At 37.6% G+C, this 24554-nt stretch overlaps 1 protein-coding gene across 5 annotated transcripts in view; it reads right to left on the bottom strand.

Moving 5' to 3' along the window:
• Pcdh7 (protocadherin 7) overlaps positions 1-24554 on the bottom strand; it is a 413437-nt gene that overhangs the window by 5768 nt on the left and 383115 nt on the right. The window lies entirely within an intron of this gene.

Genomic DNA, 24554 nt, shown 5'->3' with positions numbered 1-24554 from the left:
TGGTGCCCTCTTCTAGCTTGCTTCCATCGATGCCAGGCATACAAGTGAACACATGTGGGCTCCACCTCCCCTACACACACACACACACACACACACACACACACACACACACACACACACACACACACACACACGCACACGCACGCACGCACGCACGCGCGCACGCACAAATACACATGCACGCACTTTCATTACTTTTAAAGCTGAATAACTTTTTGCATTATTCCTTAAAAAAACCTCTAGCCCCTTATTTTTAATATTACTTTTGTAATCTATTTTGTTTAAACAAGATAATAGTAAATCAGTGGTAATATATCCTATCTCGACTGACATGCACACTCTGAAGGAAAATAACTTGAAAATGTGAGGCATATGATCAATTCTAATTTTTCACTCTTTTTTAAAGTTTATTAATCATTTTATTTGTTTATATTCTCAATGTTATCCCCTTCCTGATTTCTTCTCCATGACGCCCACCTCCACGCCACCCCTATCACCTTTGCCTCTAAGAGGATGCTGCTTTCTCCACTCACCCATTCCTGCCTCACCCCTCTAGCATTCCCCTTCAATCCTCCACGGGACCAAGAGCTTCCCCTCGCACTGATGCCAGTTAAGGTAGTCCTCTGCTACATATGTAACAGGAGCCATGGACAAGCCCACATAAACTTTTTGGTTGGTGGTTTAGTCCCTGGGAGCTATGAGGGATCCCTTAATTGATACTGTTGTACTTCCTATGGGGTTGCAATCTCCTTCAGTTCCTTCATCCCTTCTCCAAACTTTTCCATTGGGGTCCCCGGGCTTAGTCCAATGATCGGCTGTGAGTATCTACATCTGTCTTAGTCAGGTGCTAGCGGAGCCTCTCAGAGGACAACCATAACCAGGCTCCTGTCTGTAAGCACGTCTTGACATCAGCAATATTGTTAGTGTTTGGTGTCTGAGGATGGAATGGATCGGAAAATGGGGCATGGGGCAGTCTCTGAATGGCCTTTCCTTCAGCCTCTGCTACATTTCTGTCCCTGCCTTTCCTTTAGACAGGGACGATTCTGGGTTAAAAATTTTGATATGGGTAGGTGGCCCCATCCATTCACTGGGGGCCCTGTCTCTATACTGGAGGTGGTCTGTTCGGGTTCTACCTCCCCACTGTTGGGAATTTCAGCTAATGTCATCCCCATTGGGCCCTGGGAACCTCTTGCACTGCTGCCATCTGGGACTTTCTTTTCATACCATTTCTGTGAAATGTTTGTAAGAACTACACTTAGGTATAAATTTGGCTCATTTTCTAATCAATGATACCCAAATTATTCAATCTTTTCCCTCTGTCCTTACTTCACAGTCTGCAGTATTTCCTCCTAAAAATGTTTTCCTCTTAAAGCATTTAATGAAAGGCATTGTGTCTTTTTGTAGGCGGGAGTCATGGTTTATTTACAAGCTGCCACATCTCTATCCCAAAAGCAAGATGACTTTTAATAAGGACCTCCTGTCATTTTTAAAGTCAAGCACATGATTGGGGACCACAGTGGAAGTTGACAAGCCTAATTGGCTGAGACATATTGCAATGTTTGTCATCAAATTTAGAAAATAATCAAGAATGACTGTAAGAGAGTCATCAGGAGCAATCAGAACTTCCCATCCTGATGACTGAAATAAATCTTCAAAAGCAATGCCAATGATTAACACATGCAATTTTTATTATGATGCAATTTATTAAGGGAGCTGATGAGTGGGATAATAGTTCTCTGTGAATATATCTTTTTATTTCAACTATGCAGGCATATATTATTATTATTATTATTATTTATAAATTTTGTGGGAACATTGAATCATTAAGCATAATTCCCTCCTCCATTAAAAAAGTAGACTTTAAAAATATATCCCATGTAGGATTATGGAGGGCTTAATCATTTTATGACCACTACCTCCTTTTAGTCTTTAAAGATGTCTTCTTGTTTTACTTAAATATTAATTAAATATTTAATTAAAATATGTATTAATATATCAATTTATAATTAATTTAATATCTATTAATATATGCTGATAAATAAGTTATAGAATCTATTATATTTTAGTGCAATGTTGTAGCCATTGTGTGAATGTTGTGTAGCATTGTTGTGAAGAGGGTAAAGATGGAAAAGAGCTGCTACAAATCTTGTTAGCATGGAACATATTAATATAAACATAAACTTTTCTATTTGGAAATATAATATTCTCTAAAGTGATTTTAACCAACACTTTACAAGTCTTTCAAAATTTTATATTCGCCCAACTTTTTTCCTATATTTATACATTTATTGTGAATGTGTGTGCTCTTATGTGTATACATTTTTGTAGAAACTATGGACTGTATGTTCATATCAGAGGACATCACAGGACCTAGGTCCTCTCATGATGTGAGAATCAAACACAGGATTTCACCCTTAGTGGCAAGTGCCTTTATATGGTAAGCTGTCTGGCTGTCCCAAGCCCCAACTCTTAGGAAATATTAAGAAGAATCAATATGGAAATGGTATTCAGTAGATCCTTTCCTGTTTAACATTTTTCATGTAACTCTTCATTCTAAAGGAATTATGCAATTTACTAGAAAGATTACAATGGCTTGGAGAGCTAAATCTTTTCTTAGACATAAAATTAACTTCTTGCTCTAAAGCACAATTACAGACCATTATAATACAAGGAATTCTAGAATGACTATCTAGAACATGTGGCTACTTTCCTATAGCCTGTTCATTTCCTTCTCACTTCAACTGACGACCGAGGAGGACAGATGCAATGAGGGGTCAAGCCTGTGGGCAAGGTGAGGCTGGAGGCCGAGTGCTTTGACCCTCATGTTAGGGTTTCTCCATTGTATCACATTGCTCCTTTATAAATGTAATAGTGGAGTTACTTAGAGGTCAATTACTGTTACTCAAGTCCGTAAAAACAAAGGTGGGGTCTGGAGGAAGAAAAATACCTAAACAGTACAGAAAATGGATGTCATGAAATCACACATTTTTTACTACCTAGTAAAAGGACTGGCTTAATCGTGAAAATATGTAAATCTACTATGCTAGAAAAAAAGTCATACCTTAATTTAGAAAGTCAAGCTCTGTCTCTAAGCATCTTAATTCTTACTAGGGAAGGAAGATGTAAGGATTGTAGGCAAAGGGGCAAGGTGCTGCTTTAATAAACTCTACAAGGATCACAGAAACCAATGGAGATGTTAACCTGAAGTGGGGAAGGGGATCTCATGCATTCTAAACCTAGACAAAAACTAGAGGTAACTAATGCTGAGAACAGAACTATTTTTCCCCTACGGAAGAGCCGTCAGAGTGTTTACAAAAACCAATTGATCAGCTCTGAAATAATATACATGGCAGTAACATTAGACAGACTGAGTACACACACACACACAAACACACACACACACAGAGAAACATATAGAGACAAATATACATAAATGTACACACAGAGACATATATATGTAGTAAAATTAAGAAATGACAGAACATGATTTTGAGAAAGAATAGTGGGATGCATTGGAAGAGTTAGAGGAAGGAAAAAGAGGATAAGATACAACATTTTAATTTTTTTGAAAAAACTAAAATGGTCAGGCTTAATAGCACACTCCTTTAATCCCAGCACTCAAGAGGCAGAGTCAAGAAGATCTCTGTGAGATCAAGGCCAGTCTGGTCTACAGAGCAAGTTTCAGGACTGCCAAGGCTACACAGAGAAACCCTATCGGATATATATATATATATATATATATATATATATATATATATATATATGGAAAGCTCAAGTTCACAGAGACATGTAGTGTATCCAGAACTTTCCCTACAGTATTTGAGGCATCATAATTGGAGGAGAACACAGAGGACCCCTTCTGACAAAAACAGCGTTACAGGAGGAAGGGTTGATATATGTGGTGATGCTTCTTGTCAGAATCCTGACAACTGCATTGCAGGTCTTTGACTGGAACTGATGATACACTGTTCTGACCATACATCCAAGAGAGCTTCGCTGCATTGAGCTTTGAAATAGTCCTAGTGTAGCTTTACTTTTAAGCTACATACACCATTTATTCATTCTATACACACATTACTTAATTTGCACAAATCCTGAGATAAATGGATTGTTTCTCAGTGTATTGAATTTTAAACATCCATGAAAATCCTCCACTTAGATCTTTAAGCTCAAGTATCTGTATATTCCTTATAAAATTCAGTGAATGGGAAATGCATTTTCTTCTCTCCACAGGAAGTGTGTGTTGACACCTTTTCCTCCTTTTTATTTTCTTGAAAATATTTTAATCTTGAGTTACAGGCATTAAAAATACTGCTTTTAAAAAGAATCTCTAAATATTACTGAATTTTCACAACTGGAAGATCTTATATTAGACTCAATTATTTAAATAAGTAAAGCGTGGGATGTAGATTTAGCAGGGAACAACATGTATTGCTAAGCTCGACAACCTTAGTTCATCTTGGTTGATCTAGACGAGGATCAACTTCTACAAGTTCTCTGAAGACTGATCATTAGGCATCATGCTTGTGCAAAACAGAAGTATGAAGTGTTAAACGAAGTTATATTTGTTACACAGAGTGAACACCCCAATGCTGTCTCTGCATTTAAACCTGCCCCAAGCTACCGGGCTGCTAAGAGGTTGGCTGTCTTTCTAAGTTTGTCAATCTCAACCGGGATCATCACCAACTTAAAATATTATCAAATTAGAAACTAATGAATCTAAAACTCAGAGGTTAAAGTTATGATCAAGTTGATGAAAATAGGACCACAGGACCAACATGTAAAGTAGATTTTACTCTTTTGAAACAAATTGATAAGTCAAGCGAGTCATTCTGTAAGTCCCACAGACTTCTTGATGGATGTACATTATGAGGTCAAATGAGACATAAACACCATCTATTCCTCTAATTGCTCTACACATACTCCGTGAAGATGTCTCAGGATAGTTCCTACTATAAATGTGATTTTTTTTTATTTTGATCTCATGAAACAAGGTTAGAGCTAGCAACTAGAATGTGACAGAAAGATGTTCTGTGGTCCCCAGCCTGGCTGTCAAAGGTCTCGCTGCATTTGCAACTGCCCTGAGAATTTGGGCACCACCATCATAGGAGAAAGTCTAGTTTGTCCTCTCTAAAGGTGATTACCACTGGAGAAGGAAATCTGGATAGCAAAGCTGTCTTGGTAGATCTATTTCCCCACAGTCAGTGATGTAGATGAATGTTGCTCACAGACGAGACAGAAAAAACCAATAGGGGATGCTAAACTAGGAACAGGAGAGGCAGTAAGTCTGTGTTGTTTGAAGCACTCACTTGCTAGTTTAGAGGAGGGAGGGGTGAAGTGGGTGTGGGGATGAGGCAGCACCAGATCACATAAATCACGAGCATACATGGCACACGCTGCCTACTACACAGTAACTGCTCCCAAATGACAGCCTGGGATCTAGAAGCAATGCTTTTGACTTGACTCATGTTCTCCAAAAATCTGGCCACCTCAAATACAACCATTTCAAAGAAAAATTTCTGAGATTATGATCACTTTTAATTAAGAAGTTCAAACAATGGGCTCTCTTATAAAGCATTGGAAACTAAGCTGCTTTAATTACAGAACTCACTGTGTTACACCTTGGAATGTTTTCCTTCACTGCTGCCATGCCTGTGCATTATTAAAATGTCTAAACAGGTTTGAAAGCATCAGCAACTTTCCTTCATACTTTAGGCTAAACTCTGTTAAATGGCAATTGAATGTATTGCAAGAAGCATTTACTGCCCTGAGGTTTAGACCACTGTCATTCTGAATGTGGCATCACTTCACACAGCCGTGGCTATGCACGCCCCTCTCAGGCATTCTCGTGGAAATCGCACAAATGTGAATCTGCTGGTTGGCCCATGAATGTGGCATGGCAGCAGAAAACTTTACGCTGACAGCTCAGGCAGTTAATGAACATCAGATATGGCTTCCCCTTGATTCTACTCTCCTATCTGGGCCAGATCAGAGGCAATAGATGCCATGTTGTGTGATAAAGCAGAGAGCAAGGAAAAGAAAGAAGTTCTGTAGAGGAGCCAAAGCTATGAGACCCAGGAAGGAAGCAAGGCATTTCTTTCACCAGTTCCTGCTTCTTTATACCACTGAAAATGGACATAGTTTGGAGCCATCTTTTTCTATGTATATTTTTCCATGTTAATAGTAACAACTCTTGTGATTTTTCTATGCAATCTTTTGGATTCTTTACCATTGGAATTCATTACTTGAGGGTTTATAGACTTTATTAATCTATTATAAACTAAGAGTTTTCCCCTCTCTCAAATATTCATATGTATACTTACATAATTTTGTGTAATGATTTAGTAGAACTCAGAATACATGAGTTAGAGCATCATTTCATTTCTCACATCATAGCAGATAGAAGAAAGGAGTTATATTTTCACACTTACCCCCCCCCCCAACGCCACTACACTGGAATAAGAATTAAATGTTAAGATAATCTTAACAATTCAGAACCTAGTCTCAAAAACAAAAGTGGAAATTTTACTTGGTAACCATATCTGAGTAATGAGACATTTAAAAACCACAAAAAAGATGAAATGCATTTAGAACAAATATAAATAATTAAAAGGGGATTTATTATGCTAATAATTTAGGCTAATTTGTTTGAATGTCCAAATCTGGAAGACTCAATGATTTGTGAGTTTTTATGTTAATAGGGAATTAATAGTTTGGTGTGAACTTATTGGATGTTTTCTTTCCAAAAATAAAAATTCATTGTTTTCTTCCAACTAGGATCTTGAACTATGATTCACTTATACCAGGAAAGGAAAATACATTCTTGTTACAATATTCTTTTTATCTTTATTAACTTGAGTATTTCTTATTTACATGTCGATTGTTATTCCCCTTCTCGGTTTCGGGCCAACATCCCCCTACCCCCTCCCCCTCCCCTTCTTTATGGGTGTTCCCCTCCCCATCCTCCCCCCATTGCCGCTCTCCCCCCAACAATCACGATCACTGGGGGTTCAGTCTTAGCAGGACCCAGGGCTTCCCCTTCCACTGGTGATCTTACTAGGATATTCATTGCCACCTATGAGGTTGGAGCCCAGGGTCAGTTCATGTATAGTCTTTGGGTAGTGGCTTAGTCCCTGGAAGCTCTGGTTGGTTGGCATTGTTGTTCATATGGGGTCTCAAGCCCCTTCAATCTCTTCCAATCCTTTCTCTGATTCCTTCAACGGGGGTCCTGTTCTCAGTTCAGTGGTTTGCTGCTGGCATTCACTTACGTATTTGCTGTATTCTGGCTGTGTCTCTCAGGAGAGATCTACATCCGGTTCCTGTCGGCCTGCACTCCTTTGCTTCATCCATCTTATCTAGTTTGATGGCTGTATATGTATGGGCCACATGTGGGGCAGGCTTTGAATGGGTGTTCCTTCTGTCTCTGTTCTAAACTTTGCCTCTTATTCCCTGCCAAGGGTATTCTCGTTCCCCTTTTAAAGAAGGAGTGAAGCATTCGCAATTTGGTCATCCTTCTTGAGTTTCATGTGTTCTGTGCATCTAGGGTAATTCAAGCATTTGGGCTAATAGCCACTTATCAGTGAGTGCATACCATGTGCGTTTTTCTGTGATTGGGTTACCTCACTCAGGATGATATTTTCCAGTTCCATCCATTTGCCTATGAATTTCATAAAGTCATTGTTTTTGATAGCTGAGTAATATTCCATTGTGTAGATGTACCACATTTTCTGTATCCATTCCTCTGTTGAAGGGTATCTGGGTTCTTTCCAGCTTCTGGCTTTTTACAATATTTTAAAAAATCAATAATGACTAGATAAAATATTTTGAAAGCTAATAGTTTTATTTTATTAGTATTATGGCTACATTTTCACGGTTTTGCTAGAAATGTGATTTGGGTGGCATAAATTTATAATCACTTTATATTAATGGCCTATGTTCTCTGAATTGTAAGATAATTAGGTGAGTATCATCTGCCTGGCATAATCATTTTCCTCATGAGTTCTATGTACTAATGGTTAGTCAATTGTTTGTTGCTGGCCAGAAAACTATAGAATACATACCCAACAATTTATAAACCTTTTTTAGAAATTTAAGTTTATAGTATATAGAGATATTTTTGCTATAAGAATACCTTTATGTTCTGTATTTAAAGACTGTAAGAATCATATTTTTGCTTACTTATTTTTGATATACTATACTATGTATAGTATATCATATTATATTATATTCTAATAGTAAGTTGTCCAGAAGGAAACTGAAAAAGAATCATGTTATAAACATTATTTTCTCATTTATTTTCCCCTTCATCATGGAAAAATATTTAATTTGGAAGTGAGAAGTTAAACATCTCCTGCCATCTGAAGTTTTATCAAACATATAGGCACTGCACAGATGCAATTTTGTCAAATCTTTAATCAAGTTCGCTTGGTGTTACATGTTGTGTTGAGTAGAAGAGTAATGAGCATAGGATTAGGGATGTTTCTTGGTGATCTTTCCCCTATAAACACTTTTATCAGAAATATAAAATAAATCATAGTTAAGGTTAAATTATAAATAGAGTTGAAGTACAATGTAGTAAGATTAGTTTTTGACAAGGGCAAATCTAGGAATTTGAACTTACTCTATTAATTTAATTCTTAAAGTAGAAAAAAATCTATGGTATTGATTCATTCCTCTTTTCAATATAGTGACCTTAAAAAACTATAAAATTATGCTAATTGACATGAGCATTTTTCATGTACACTCTCAATCACTTTGCTTTGGGTTGTTTATTGGACTGCTTCCCAAAACACACAAAGAAGCTTCTCCGGCTAGAAATTCCCCTGTAAAAACAAGCTATTGGTGAGTGATTCCATTAGTGGTTGTCATTGAAGAGGCAGGCAAAGATTTAATCCACCAAGAAAGGATTCCAGTAAACATCAAGTTCAGAAGTACTGTTAAGACATTGGAGTTCTGAGATTTTGGTAGGCCCTGAGAAGACAAATATTCGTGGCAAGATTTTTCCAACAGTATAGGATGATGCCTTGCAACTATGGTCAATAGGTTGACTGGTTGACACTACAAATGGCAGCCATGATTAGGACCAAGAATGTGGAAGAGCTCAGCAGGCACAGCACGGACATGAAAGGGAAGAGGAGGAAAAGACCTTTGTTGACCAGCTAACAAGTCTCAGTGTGCAGCGAAAGGCAGGGCTGAACATCAGTGAAGCAGCTCTGGATTCAATTGCTCCATTGATTGCTGTCTCTCACTGAAATGTTTCATTTACTCTCTATTTCTTTTGGGAGTGTTAACAGGTACTGATGTACCTTCTGGAAGCCTATGAAGAGAAAAAGAGCCAGCTAGGCATACTCTAATGTCTGCAGTCCACCCTGCTAAGCTATGTGAATTTAGTGCAAATTCCAGTACACATGTGTTCTGGCAGTCCTTCTGACATAGGAAGAATTGTCCCATCCAAAAGTGTTGACATTGAAACTCCTGGAACCTATGAATAGGTCAAGTAACATAATGAATGGCAAACAAGGTTTCCAAAAAGCCTTTAAAATTGTTAGTACAGAGGCTTAAAGATAAAAAATTATTTTGGATCATCCAAGCACTCATTATAACTCCAGGGGGCACTGAGAAAAAGTGGGAGGCAGAAAAAAATGTTAATGTCAGAATAATGATTATGGGGAAGAGCCCACCTGCCACTGAAGATGGGAGTTAGGGCTGCAGACCCACAGTGTGGGAAAGCTCTAGAACTAACCAAGACATAGAAATAATTTCCTTTAGACTCCAGAAAAAGAAAACAATGGATTCCAGCTTTCTAACATTTGTGGAAGGTTTTTGACCTACTGAGTTCTATTTGAATTGATTTCCAACAGTTTTAAGATCCAAACTTTGTGGTAAATTTCATAGCAGCTGAAGGAATCAGGTATATATTCCTGTTGTTTCTCTTCTTAGAGAAAATATAGACGCTCACATTTTATCCAGGGGATGAAATAAGAGGGGGAACTGACTTCCATTACACAGTTCTTGAATCATGTGACATTAAATTTTGAGTATCTAGTTAAAAGCCTTAAAATATTCAACTTTGCTATGCTATTTCAAAGGACCAGTCAACGTAGTCCAATTTCATCTTGTCAAGTAAGAGAGAAGCAACTAACTTTTCAAGAGTTAACCTCAAGGCTTCTTCTTCCTAACACTTTAGTTATATTTGTCCCTGGGATTCGTAGCAATGAGAACTAAGCCATTCTAAAATTAGGTAGCCAGAGTCTCAAAATTAGAAAAAATAAATTTCACCTTGTCTCTAAGCTGCGGAGGCAGGCAATGTGGCCCAGTCCTTGTGACATTTATAGAACTTGCACAACTTTGGGATCATTTAAGAACAATAATTAGAGTATGACTCTCTCTATGTTCTAACACTTCTTCCATAAGCTTCATTATAAAGTCCAGACTCAGCACAGATGGCCCTACTGGGTCTTGGTTCTGACTTTCTCTATACTCTTAATCGCTTTCCCACTAATGTCATCTCTATAAATCCTGTGACCTTCCAGAACTGAATGGCATTAGTATGTTGTTTCTTCATTTCTTAGCTTATATCTAGCTCTTACAAAACATTAAAACAGAGACTCAAGGAATTTCCTCAGACTCGTGTGATGGCTAGCCTGTTTTCAAGTCTCCTTACCGTTTAATTCCCGTCCTTTGCCCAATGGTTTTAGATCCATTGAAATATCATTTAATACAGTGCACTGCAATCTACTGATATTAATTTTTAAAGTATAATTTCCTGTGGGAAGAATGAGACACAGGAACTAGAACTATGCACTCTTGATCCTAGCATCAGGTTAGCTACATACTTAGTAAGCATTTAGTAAAAAATGAGTGCTATGCGAGGGATGTGTTATGTTTTCAGGATGCTCACACGTTATATGTTATGGGCTATTATCATGTGTGGGCTCTTCCTCAGTACATTGCCAATAGCTATATTGTAAAGTTGAAGTGACTTTTGCTAATTGGAAAGGAGACTTGGATGAACTCCTCCCGCTCAGTCACACCTAGCAATTTCTTTCATGTTCTGGTCTATATATTATCTTTCTGGTTGAATTCCTCCCTCCAAAAGAGCAACATGGTTAACTGGAAATATCAACAGAGGTATTTTAAACCATACAGGTCAGATTTGTACTCAGCCAAGGGGTAGGGGGTTATCAGTGGCAAAGGTAGAAAACACTATGAGAAAGTCTAATTGGAAAATCCTATCTGTGGTCTCAAGGCTACCCTTATACATGGACTAGTTTGTTAAGTAGTTTACAGGTGCTATCTCTTTAGTACCTGTATCTTAGTGTCATCAAGACTTCTAATTGACAGTCGTACATTTCTTTTAAGAATAAACCAGCAAAACTGAATTTTCTATGAACTTAAATACTTTTTGCATTTTAACACAATTTATTATGAGCACGCACCAGATATATTCCTTTTGATGAATTGCATTTGCTCTGTAAGAAAAACTTGATGGATCATGGACATATTTTAGATCTGTGTTTTTCAAACTGAACATCAGAACCGATAAAGAGTTGGTTTAAGGTCCATTGACGTATTTATAACCAGACTTAGGTAAGGGTGATGCTGTTTGGTGATGATTTTACTTCATTTTTTCATATACTCATATATGTATGTGGAAAAGCCCCGTCTTTCTAGTTTCTGTCATTTAAATAATATCAAGCCTTGGTGTGTAACTCACTTCTAAAATACTTTCTTACCTTGTACACATCTAGGTTCTATCCTCTGCATCACACACACACACACACACACACACACACACACACACACACACACACAGAGAGAGAGAGAGAGAGACAGAGACAGAGACAAAGACACAGAGAAAATGAAAAAGACAGAGAAACACAAACACTGAGAACAAAGAAAGAATAGATAAAACACAGGCAATAGAATGTTTAGAATATTGGATATTTTAAAACAAATTATATGCCATTATATGTCATTTAATACAATCTAATACAATTTTAATATAGACATGATGCATTTGAAAATTTACTTTTAACTGTATTTAAAGTTGTACTTCAGAGACTAGTTTTTCATAAAAATAATTCAGACAACTCTAAATGCAAGAGTCATTCACATTCTCAACAAACATTTTAGGAAGTATACTGTAAATACAGTTCTTATCTTGAGATATTCTGAATTGGTAACTAATACCTTAGATTACAATTTTCTAGCATTAGGTATAATTGTAATGAGATTTCACATATCCCGCTTAAGTCCACTGATAGATTTTGACTTACTTAAGTCAGCCAAATGGCAACAGGATCTTTACAATGGGAGAAGTTCCTGTGAAAGTCTTAGAGATAGTAAGATGTAGGTCACATTTAAAGTTGTCTAATTGCACTGCTTTTCTAATGCCTGAGTATTAATCTGTCACTATGTCAAATTATATACATTTGGACTTTTTTGGCAAAACTTGTCTGTGCTTAACACTCTCATAGTGTAAAAAATTCAAGAGTGCAATTAGCATGTCATCTCTCCTGCAAATGATTTAAGCAAAGCATGAATCAGAGCTTAATAGTCAACATAATTTCCTAGAAAATCGTGGCAAAATTGTGCTACTGCCACAATTCAAAGACTGTACAGTGGGGCTAGCAGACAGTGACAATCAACTATTCATCTCCACCATCTGCCGTGCATGCTTTTATTTAAGTCTTTTTATGTTTGTGTGCATTTTTGCTTTTGCCAATGTTTTCAGTTCTGAGTTTGCCAGCAGTTGGCCTCACATAAGAAAATAGGTTTCATGGTGTAAACAGATTTTCCTATGTGTACAATGTGTACAGGGAATTACTTTCCCACGCTATTCTGCAGCTCTTAGGCAAGGAGGCCAGGCAGGGGGAGGGGAGGAGGGTTCATTTTCATAAGTTTTAGTAGATTGGCCAATATATGTCTTGCAATTCATACAAATCATTCCTATAAGAAAAAGCAACAACAACAAAGGAGAAATCTACAAATATCACAACAGTGTAAACACTCACCAAAGCATATGCTTCTCAAGGTTTCCCTTAAGTGCCCCACTTCAAATTTATGTGCACTGGATTAACCATTGGCTTGTACACAGAGTGTTTAAGAACATCAGATAGAAATCACTGACAAGTTTTGCCTTTCAACTTTTCAGCCTTTGCTGTTCTTCAAATAAACTGATGACTGGTGGGTATTAGTGGCAAGATACAGGAACTTGGTGAAATCTCAACATAAAAGGGATAAGATTTCACTGAGCACAATGTACATGGCCTTTGCAAACTCAGGGTGTATAGGACAGATAAGTGCAGGTCCGAATGCTCTTAAGAATATTTATTTGTGGCTCCAGCTGCACAGAGGATGGCCTTGTCGGACTTCAGTGGGAGGAATGGCCCTTGGTCCTGTGAAGGCTCGGTGACACAGGGACCGGCAACTTCAGGAAGGTGACGCAGGAGTGGGTGGGTGGGTAGTGGAACACCCTTACAGAAGCAGGGGGAGGGGTATGGAACAGGGGATTTTCGGAGGGGAAACCAGGAAAGGGTATAACATTTTAAATGTAAATAAATAAAATATCCAATAAAAATATTCATTCATGTGTTCAGGAAATACGGATTCGTCAAGACTGACTCTGAAAACTTTGCATGTGATTTATTATTTGTCACATACAGGTCACAGATGAGTAAACTAAAGCAAAGGAACAAATCACTCAAGAGCTTGCATCTACTGAATGTTAGCATGTGGATTCTAGCTTAGGCAATATGCAATGAGATCTCTGGCTCCTTACCACTTTCCAACATCTCAATGAATAACACAGTACTGAAACACATATAAACATAGGTTACAAAAATGTCATGATGTGATATAATGTGATACTGTTACTTTTTGAAGCTAAAATAAACTAGAAAATCATTGTTCTGTACATGGCCAAAGCTGGAAAAAGCAAGGTTCCTGACGATCAGAGTAGTGATGGCTGATCATAGCTAATGCCTTAGCTTGAAATAAGGGGAACATATTAAATTGTAGAGATGCAGGAGTGAAAAAGAGAAAAACATATATAGAAGCATCCTATGCCAGAATAACCCTGAGATGTTGTTGTGGTAAATATTTCAAAAAATAAGTAACCTTTTATCCTGCGCTATCGCTGGCACCCTTGGGCCACATGGCACTGCTGGGTACTTTTATCTCCACGGTTCCACACTGCCCCCAAGTATTCTTAGACCCAAGCCATCCGAGAGTCGTTCCAGTGTGGCACTTTACCATGCAGCTCCCTAGAGTTAGTTCTGGCACCCATGGGGCCATATGGAACTAACCATAATTTATCTCTGGTTAGTATCTTTTCCCTCAATTCTCCTTTTTTTTTTTTCTTTTTTTTCGGAGCTGGGGACCGAACTCAGGGTCTTGCGCTTGCTAGGCAAGCGCTCTACCACTGAGCTAAATCCCCAACCCCTCAATTCTCTACTAGGCACGAACTGTCTGATTCCAGCTACCCGGTAAAATCAGGGCTCTAGGAGTCCAGCAGCTGCTGGCCTATGGCGGCTCCCTGCTATTCACTCTGCCCAAACTCCCCACAACTGCCCTCTGGTAGTTAAAGTATAAACTCCTAACTACCCGGTAAAATAGAGACTCAATAAGCTGTAATTTAACAATCAGATTTATATGTTAAATTCTCAATCCACAAAAAATTCACACACTAAACTCACAACCAATTGATAAAGATATAAACCGCCCACTTAGATAAATTGACCTATAGAAATCCATCCCTTAAGAAATATTCATAACTACCTAGGGCCATTCAAGACCACCGGATCTGTAGCGTCTTTCTCCATCTCCATCTTGATTCTCCCTCCCTTCCCCTTTCTCTCCTGCCTTACAAAAACTTTGTCCTGCCTTACTTTTTACTGTCCAATCATGGACCCTGACCTCACTTGTGCCAGCCCTCACCTGTACATGGACATCAAGCCTACAAGATGTAATGGCCTGAATTCAACATTTTCCTCTCAACCTGTTCTCTACCAGATACAACCTCAGTTGTCGTTCAATGTAATGAAGAATTTTTCAAGTTAAAATAAGATAAATTAGATTTTTGATAAAATTTCTCATACTTCTTCTATTATAGTCATACACATCCAAAAGGAAGTCTCATTTTCATGGTATCTGTATATTTTGAATTCCATATCTAAGAAAGTATACTCAGTTATGAGGTTTTGAATCATTGTCTTTCCTTGAAAACAGAAAGTCTTTGTGTAAACTGCGATATAATGGGGTTTCTTTGGAAGAAATGAGAGATTACACAGTTAAATAGATGACAAAGTAGTAATTATTATTTATACTGAGTATGTTGTTGGTGAATTGGATGTAAAAGCTGTGGCTGCTTTAACAAAGAAAAAGAGAAAAATATGACTTTAGACAGTTATTTCTAGCAAACTATCAGATTATGTAAGACATGTTGATCATAATTCACTTGGTTGAGCTGGAAAATATGATTATTTAGCTTCCGTAAAAGAAAACACACAAAACATTGTCTGAATTTGACTTCTTAAATGAATTAAATTATTGGATAACATCCAAAATTTTAGTTTTTGGAAGATGCTACCTTGCTGCTGGTGAGCCTAAAACATAATCTGTAGGAATAGAGGAAACTATAAATAGCAGAACATAATGAGGAAAAATGGAACTGGTGCTTTCAAATACATGGAGGTTTCTGCTATTTTTTAGATCGTATACTGGAGCACACATAAGGAAACATGCCTTATACAGAAGTCTAGAGAGGCATAGGAATCAACAAGGTAAAGTGATTCACAGAAATATAATGTGAGTTTCCATTCTGCCCCTTACCAGCCAATTGAATTTTTTGAGGAAAGAATGAGAAAATATGAATTTAAATTCATGACACTAAGACCTATATACAGTTGCATTTGTCACATTATCTGCTGTTATAAAAACTAATGCTCTCTTCTATTTCCTGTATCCTCTTCCTAGAATATACTTAGATGAATATTTAGTCTATATCATTAAAATATATTTTACTCAATGTTCTCTTTTTCTTGGAACAAAAGTGAAGAAAAGTGTGACCATCTTAAAATTGAAACTAAACAATCACACATGTATATTTATGATATAATTTGTAGGGACAAATATAGTTATTTAAAATATGCCCAGAAAATTTATTGAAGAAAACCATTGCTTAGAGTTGATTACTCTTTATTTATTTGAATAAATAAATGTTAAAAAATGCACATTGCATTTGGCTTAGAAGAGGAATTGTAACTCAATTTAGAAGATTAGCCCTCTGTACGACAATGATTTTTCTGACAGTTTGCATTGTATCGCCATAATTACTAGCTGTTCAAAGTTAATAGAAACGTAATCTTTTGTTACTTGCAGGTATATAATAATAAAAGGCATAAATAATAATTAGCACTCTGTCACTAACTTAACTATGCATAATCTCTCATTTCCTCCAAAGAAACAATTTTATATAATTACTGTTTTATGCATTTTAAAAATCATATTTTTGAAATTTAAATCTCAATTCCACATTTGGTGTATTTGGGAAAGGATGGTAAAAGTAAAGAAATTAACTATAATGTTTGTTTTTGAGACAATATAATTTCATTCCTTTGGTGAACTCGACAAGTATTTTTGCACTTTGATAAAGGAATTTGATGTAAAGAATCTTAGCAGAACAGAAAGTCTAAAGGACAGAGAGTCCTACTGAATGTTCAGCAAATTACCTCCCAAAGAAGGGGAGAAGTTAAGAAGCAGATTCCTGCTCTGCATGTTAATGGGCCTTGATAATGCGATGCTCAAGTGCAGAGACAGAATTTAAAGAGAAAACAACATCTTGACATGAACTTCTCTTCAAGGAAGTGTCAAGTAGAAGTTGCTTTGCTGAATAAAAGCTGTGAATACATTTAGGGACTCATTTACCCTTTAGGCTGTACTAAAGAATGTCATTTAACTATTTAAAATGTTGACTATTCAAAATGAGGACTAATTATCTGCCCATGATATACCTACATGGCTTCCAAAGAACACATGGGGATTGGCTATGATTAAATGCATTTGCAATTGCAGTCAGGTTCAGGATTCAGTCTAAGAAGATCTAAGAAGTGTGACCGGTTATGCATTATTCATGAATTTGAGAAAACAGTGAAATAAAATATCTCCTTACAGTGTGTCCAGACACTTACCATGACACTTTCTAAAACAGTTTGCATTTAACATACTTTTGTTTTCGAAACACAAAAGATCTACCTAGATAGAAAGTCATATACAATGACGATCACATTGAATATTTAACCTCCAGCCGACAGGAAATAGCCTTGAGAACCTTTCCTGCTGGATAAGGTATGATTAACTTTGCTGTTCTGTAGATAATTAAAAAGATCACTTATTTTTTCTTCTTCTTCTGAAAAGGAGTTCTTTCCAGGCTAATCCACAAAGCTACTATGATCATACTTAATTAAGTTATTTTGAGCTAAGTTAGAGGAACTAAGATAAATGAATTTGTATGAGAAATACATCTTCTCCCATCCCTGATAGTTATTTTAAAGTGTTCAATGTTGTAGGACTGGGATTGCTTATCTCTATATATTGAAAGATAGCAATAACTACAAATTCTCAGCTAGTAAATGTATTTTTTTCTTTTCTTTTATTGGATATTTTCTTTATTTACATTTCAAATGTTAACCCCTTTCCTGGTTTGCCCTCTGGAAACCCCTATACCGCCCTCCACCCCCACCCTTACTTCTTTTCCTTAACTGTATTTGAAAAGATATTGGACACAAAGTTTCCACAAAAATGAAATATTCTACACAGCCAGGCATCAATAGATTATAGTGTTTCTGTTTGCTGCAAACCTTGGCTATCAGCCTACAAGAAATGTCACCCCTGATTATTCTTGAATTTTAAGCACTTTAAACAACAATGTAATCGTGACAGCCTGCCTAATTTACTTCTTTGTAGTTAATATCAAATCCTATGATATTTTCCATCATTTTCTTCATTCCTAATATTATTATTTTATTTCATACTATACTAACCTGCATATTCATAGATGCTGCCTCCCTGATCTCACTGTATCAAAAATGTGTATGTTATTTAACATGAATGAGTTAGGATTAAAAAGCCTTTTCTCACTCTTCCAGCACCTGGGCATGATAATGAAGACAATGTTTAAAACCAAACACCTGGCATGTCTTTTGGACATTGATACATGACCTCTGAAGAGTGACCATGTGCTAATTATATTCTGCACACCCACCTTCATTGAGATAAATAGATCAGCTGTCATTGTGTATGGTACACGTCTACGTCTGTAAACTAGCAAGGATAGTGCTTCACACACAGAAAACCCTGCATGGATAAGCTATGGGAATTGACTCTTCAATGCCTGGCAGAAACGGGGACTCTTTCTATTGTATGAAGAAAGCAGCACATGTTGTACCCATTTCCCAAAATAAGAAACATGTGACAGGTAATGGTTGAGTTCAACAGAGGTCCCCGGAATAGGCCCACCTGTTTCTCTAATCCTACCAACTACCTCTAGGTTTATACAAGTTAATTATTTCTGCTTAACCATTAACCTCCCAGTCTCTTGTAGAGACACCATGAAGAATAAACAAGATTCCATTCCTCAAACTCTAGGTCTAAGTACAGTTAATATGTGCTTAAGAGAGGAGGAAGGAAGCGTGGAAGTAAGGATAGTTTCTGTTTTCTACTATATTGACGCTTCTGCTGTATGGGTTGTTCAGTGAAAATATGGGAAATACAGCATGCCGCCTGTGGAAGCTTAGCCAGGAAAATTGGAAAAGAAAATCTAGAAAGAAGCAAGACAAGATGCTTACTGAAGATTTAGGAGATAGAAGAAAACAAAATAAAGCTATTGAAATATCTAGTGGGTAACTAGGGGCATAAAAGGAGGGGGAACGGGGCCAGGCAGAATCAGGAGGGAGAAACAAGACAGGAAAGAGGAAATGAAAATGAAATAGCTGAGGCAATCGCAAGAAGAATGGCACACAGACAGTGAGACTCTGAGTGTTTTCATACTGAGAAAACACAACCGACATATACATCTTGTAGCTTTTCCACTCTGTTTGGAGATGGGGTTACTAATGAGTATTGGCGCACACTGGTTAGAGGCTCATGACGTGTTTCTCTTAGTTTGATTTGTCAAAAGTTGCATTAGAGGTAGCAGTGCCCACTACTTTACATGAATGAGCAGGCTGTAACATATGACTACAACTTAATCTTAAAAAAATGGCTCTACAGCACATTATACCATCAGCATGAAAAATAACAAAAGAATGAGTGAGTTGATCATCATTTCTTCTTTAAAGACAGAGAAATACAGAAAGCCTCTGAAGTGAACTGAAAACCCACACAACAGTAGAAAGGTTTATGGAAAACCATAGTCCCAGCCAGAAACAAAGATGACATTAAGAAGAAACACATAGGGGTTTGGGGATTTAGCTCAGTGGTGGGCTTGCCCTAACAAACACAAGGCCCTGGGTTCAGTCCTCAGCTCCGAGAAAAAAAAAAAAAAAAAAAAAACACATAAGTAAATGACACTAAACTCTTGAACATTTTACATCTACCTTTAATTGCCAAAAGGTTTCAGCAGTATCCTAACAAGTTAAAAAAAAAAGATTAATGAGTCAACTGCAGCCTTCTGTTAAGCACACATTTAGATGTGCAGGCTGTCTTGTCTTATTTTAAAATTTGATCGTGAGTAGCCAAGTCTAACCACAAACATCTTCTGTGTCTCCTTACTTTATCTTCCACACTTATGGTTCATTTAAACAATCAGCAGAGAAATTATATTTCAGATGAGATCAGAACATCTCAAAGGGAAATAAATTAGACACTGGTCAGGTTGACATTCTGTCCCCCACATCCTTTTTCAGAAGGGGTTTCAAACACCACATGTTTTCAACTAACATCCATTTTTAAACCTGAAAAATGATAGATGAGTTTCTCCAAAAAGTTGACTAGGCAGCAGCGTGTCTTTTAGAACAACATTAATAAAACGTATTTTGAGAACTGTTTAATGTTCCAAGGAGAGAGCAACTAATGACCTAAAATTAGTACAGGATTTAGAGTGTTCCCAGCACTCCATTCAATTCCCTCAAAGTCAATCTCAGTGTTGTAATGACAGTGGAGTCTCATTGCAATTCACACAAGGTTGGCTACTGTCTTGCTAGACTGGAGACAGATTTCAAGATTTATTGTTGCTGGGTTTTTTTTATTGGCTTAAATTGTTTCCATACAATATGTTCTGGTCACATTCTTTCCCCTCCCCAAACCCCTTCTAGATTCTCCCTAACTCACTCCCCACTGTATTTCTTGTTTTGTTCCTTATCTCTAAGGGAAAAAATGAGAGAAAAAACAAATATAAAGTAAAATAACCAGTATAAATAAGAACTGCATAAGTTTAAGCCAGATAAAATCCCAGGATAGAGAAGAGGGAATAGACACAACATCCCAAGATTTTGCCTTTAACCAAGGAGCTATTTGTTCTAATATCTGCTGTAAAAGGGAAAAAATCAGGTTTTGACAATGAAGATTTAACTGGGTATATCAACCGTGCTCCAGGGTCAACACAAAGTGAATTCCAAATGGCAGTTGTTACCCAATACCAAATATCAGCTCTGAATATATATGGATAGATAGATATAGACATAGATATAGATATAGATAGATATAGATATATAGATATATACTAAACACGTATTTATGTATGTATCAATGAGATGTGTGTGTGAATGTGTGCTTGTATGTGTGTGTGTATGTGTGCTTGTATGTGTGTGTGTGTAAATATGTGTGTGTGTGTAAATATGTGTGTGTGTGTATGTGTGTGTGTGTGTGTATGTGTGTATGTGTGTGTAACAACAACTCAAGGAAAAGAGGCCCTGAAGATGAGAAAGAGGAGGGAGGGATTGGAGAGAGGAAAGAGAAGGGGTAGAGGCTTTAATTATATATTTATTATATATTTAATTATTAATTATATATTATATATTTAATTATATATTTATTATATAAAAATATTTTTAAAAGACTGCCCCTGCTTTTGTTTTGTTATGGCTTTGTCTTTGTTTTATAGTTCCTTTTAAAGCATTGAGAAGACATATTGTTCAAAAATAGAACTGGGTACCTAGGCCTTTATTCAACAAAGAATAGTTAACCCTTCCAAAAGTCTGTGACAGTAATAAAATTAAGTCCCATGTGGATTTTGTTTTTAAGAAATTCAAGATCTAAGAAAGAGAACAAATGCAAAGAATTTTAATTCACATACTAAAGATCTCTATTCTTTGGAAAGCACAATAAATTATGCGAAATGTTTGAAAATGAATACAAATTTACTTTTGTCATGCTGCCTGACATTTGAAATGGTAACACTGGTTCATAGCAGTTCCACCATGACTGACTTCATTAATAATTGGCCTCCTACCCTTTCAGCAAAGTTGAACTCTACTTCAGTGTCCTAACAAACATCTTTACCCAGTCCTGGGTGAGTGAGAAAACTGTTTTGCATCCTTAATACGCTGAAAGGGGTACTTTTGCTTGGGTGTTTCAGTCTGTTATTATTTCTGTCTTTCTGCTCAGTAGAAGAACAAATAGAGTCTATTCCAAACTGGAAATGCCATGTTTTTAGCAAGAATAATATCAAAATGATGTTAACATGGGAGTAGAACAAAAAATGAAACATATTGGCTTGATAAATATCCTGCCTAGAGAGCTGCTTGGCACATTTCAGATTCACAATGAATAACTTTGGAATAATGAATTAATGAATGCTAAAATATTAACTGTGTCTCAGCAGCATAATACGTCTCTGTGTCCTGCCAAATGCTTCAAGTAGATGCAGGAGTTGTGAGCATTGCTCATTGCAAAGCTCAAAACCTTCTATTAGGAAGGAAATAACCTCAAGTACAGCCTTCATTGCTGAGTTGAGTAAGAGCCTATACTGGTATGTAAGAATTTAGCTCAAGGAATTACTTTACTTGCCTTTTATTTAAGATATGGTAACAAGTCTCTGTAACTATTTCCATTTAAAACTTTAAAATATGATCTGCAGTAAGTAGATTGACGTTATTATGCAGGTGAAGGCAGGTACAGGATAGAATGAGGCTTGTCATTGGATGAGAAGGAAGGATGAGAGAAAAGTTTTAGAGGCAGAGGTAGCTGGAGTGAGAAAAAGCACCTGAGATAACATGGCAGCAGATGTTAAGATTCTCCTCTGCGTAGTTACAGGATGTTATGACTATTCTGAAGGGATGGGTGTGTACGGGATTTTGTGCTGTCTAAGTGGGCAGATTATATCTTATCAATTGGATCAGAGGATATTGTGTGATGTGTTCTTTCATGTAGTGACTCAAGAGAGTGTACGGCGGCAGGAAGCACTGAGCCTGCCACAGAATTGGAAGAATGTATTCCACAGAATGTATTCCTGACATGGTGGAAACCAGCCAAGAGAGCTGTGATGAGGGCGACGCGGCCTGACAGGATGACATATTGGAATGGCTCGTGGACAGTGGGTCAGAAAGAACTTGGGGGTAGCATGGAGCTGCTGAGATTAATTAGCGCTATTTCCAGTGGCCGGCCAGAGCCGGAACTAGCGAGTATGCGACCGCCAGGGTACACATTGGAACTGTTCTGCCCCTTTTAATTTTTATCGCAACAGAAGTATATTATATAAAACCTCAGATGGTCAGAATGCTCTAAAACATACATAAAACATACAATGTGACATAGCTCCTTGTAGCACTTGGTTGTACTTTGGTTCATATTTTTACCATCACATTAGCCCCATTTTATCTTTTCAGTTATTTTTATGTTTGTTTATATATGTGTGAAGGTATATGTGTTTCAAAGCGTGTCCATACATGTCAATATGCATGAGGAGGCCAGAGGTCAACATGGGCTGTAGCTCCCCTAAAAGTCACCCACCCTGTTTTATGAAAGAGGCTCTCTTACTTTGTCTGGGGAATTTTCAATGTAGCTAGTCTGGCTGGCCAATAAATTCTGGGAATCCTTCTGCTTCCTTTCTCCAGGGCTGACATTACAATCATCTACTCAGTTCTGCTTTTTAAATGAGTTCTAGAGAGTAAAAGTCAGGGACTCAGTACTTGAAGCTGAGTCATCACCCACTACTGACAAATGCAACACGTTTCCATGGTCTAAGCTTTCTATTTCTACAATGTGACAATCATACCCCTTTAAAACTTCTGCATTCCTCTCCCACACCTAATTCTCTCTCTCTCTCTCTCTCTCTCTCTCTCTCTCTCTCTCTCTCTCTCTCTCCTCCGTCCCTCCTCTCCTCCCTCTCTCTCACATGTCCCTATTCCAAGTCTGACTTTCAATCTCTGCCCTCCAATAAATCGCTCGCATGTGATCTGTTACATGGTGTGCTCTCTGCTGTAACATTTCTTGGCTCTAACCAGCCAAGGTAGTCTGCTCTTAAATCCTAACACTGAGGATCAACTCGAGTCCCTCTCCTACTAACTGAGCCACATCTCTACACTTATATTAATGCTTCCTTTGGTTTTATCCTATTTAACTGCAAAACTCAAACTGCTTCTTTATTTCTTCTCAGAAAAAAAATAAAGATGGAGTTTCATTCCAGGGATAAAAAACATCCCCTCTGCTTGTTAAAGACTAAGAGTCAGACAGACTCCAGGCTCAGCGAGTGGGCAGAGGAACAAGGGCTATATAACAAAGGTTAAGAATTTCCAAGAGGGACAGCTTTGCCCTGACCCTCCTAGTAGTCAAAAGCCTGGTAGGTTAAAACAAAGGCCGTGCAGGTTTTTATCTACAACCAGCAGGTCCTGTACAGATGGGCTGGCTCCACAAGTTCAGGGCCTCCTCAGGACAAACCTCACAACATTTGTGGGCCAACTCTAAATTAGGGAAGGAAGTCTTCCAAAAGCTGTAAAAACTCAGCACTCCAGCAGTGACTGATTTTTTTGGCTTCCTGCGTTCTCCCCTCAGCTTTATAGGGGCTCTTTTTCTTTTTGTGTGCTGCCTGTGAGTGTCTCCTCCCCTATGAACTTTTCCTCTGCACTGCTGAATCTGTCTGTGGTGCTTCAGATCTCTCTGCTGCGACCCGACATGCTTCAGAGTCCTCCTGCCTTTGCACTCTATAACTGACACAGAAAACAAACTGGATGAACCCTAGACTGTTAACACTTCAATGGAATTTTATCTTAAGCAGGCTTTCCCGGCTGTTTCAAACTTGTTTAAATTGTGGGGCCAATGGTACTCTAGGTGTGACATAAGTCTACCCTGCTCATCTCCACACTAGGCAAAGTGACGGAATCCTCACTGAGTTCCCAGTAGGCCTGCCAGAACTGAGGTTCCCGTGCAGTGAGCAGCCACGGATAGCTAGAAACACAACTTAGGATAAAATCGTAAACTCACTTACAACATTTTAAGGTTTGCTTTGATATGTTTTACATATCATGGTGAGGTTCGTCATATGTGGGCTTTTGCAACTGTAAAAGCTGGACACAGCTGCGTGTGTCTGGAGTCTTTCATGGTGTAATACCACAAGT

The sequence above is a fragment of the Rattus rattus genome, chromosome 11 (genome assembly GCF_011064425.1).
Source record: "Rattus rattus isolate New Zealand chromosome 11, Rrattus_CSIRO_v1, whole genome shotgun sequence".
NCBI lineage: Eukaryota > Metazoa > Chordata > Mammalia > Rodentia > Muridae > Rattus > Rattus rattus.
The sequence above is the reverse complement of the archived record's forward strand: the minus strand, read 5'-3'. Positions and strand labels throughout refer to the sequence as shown.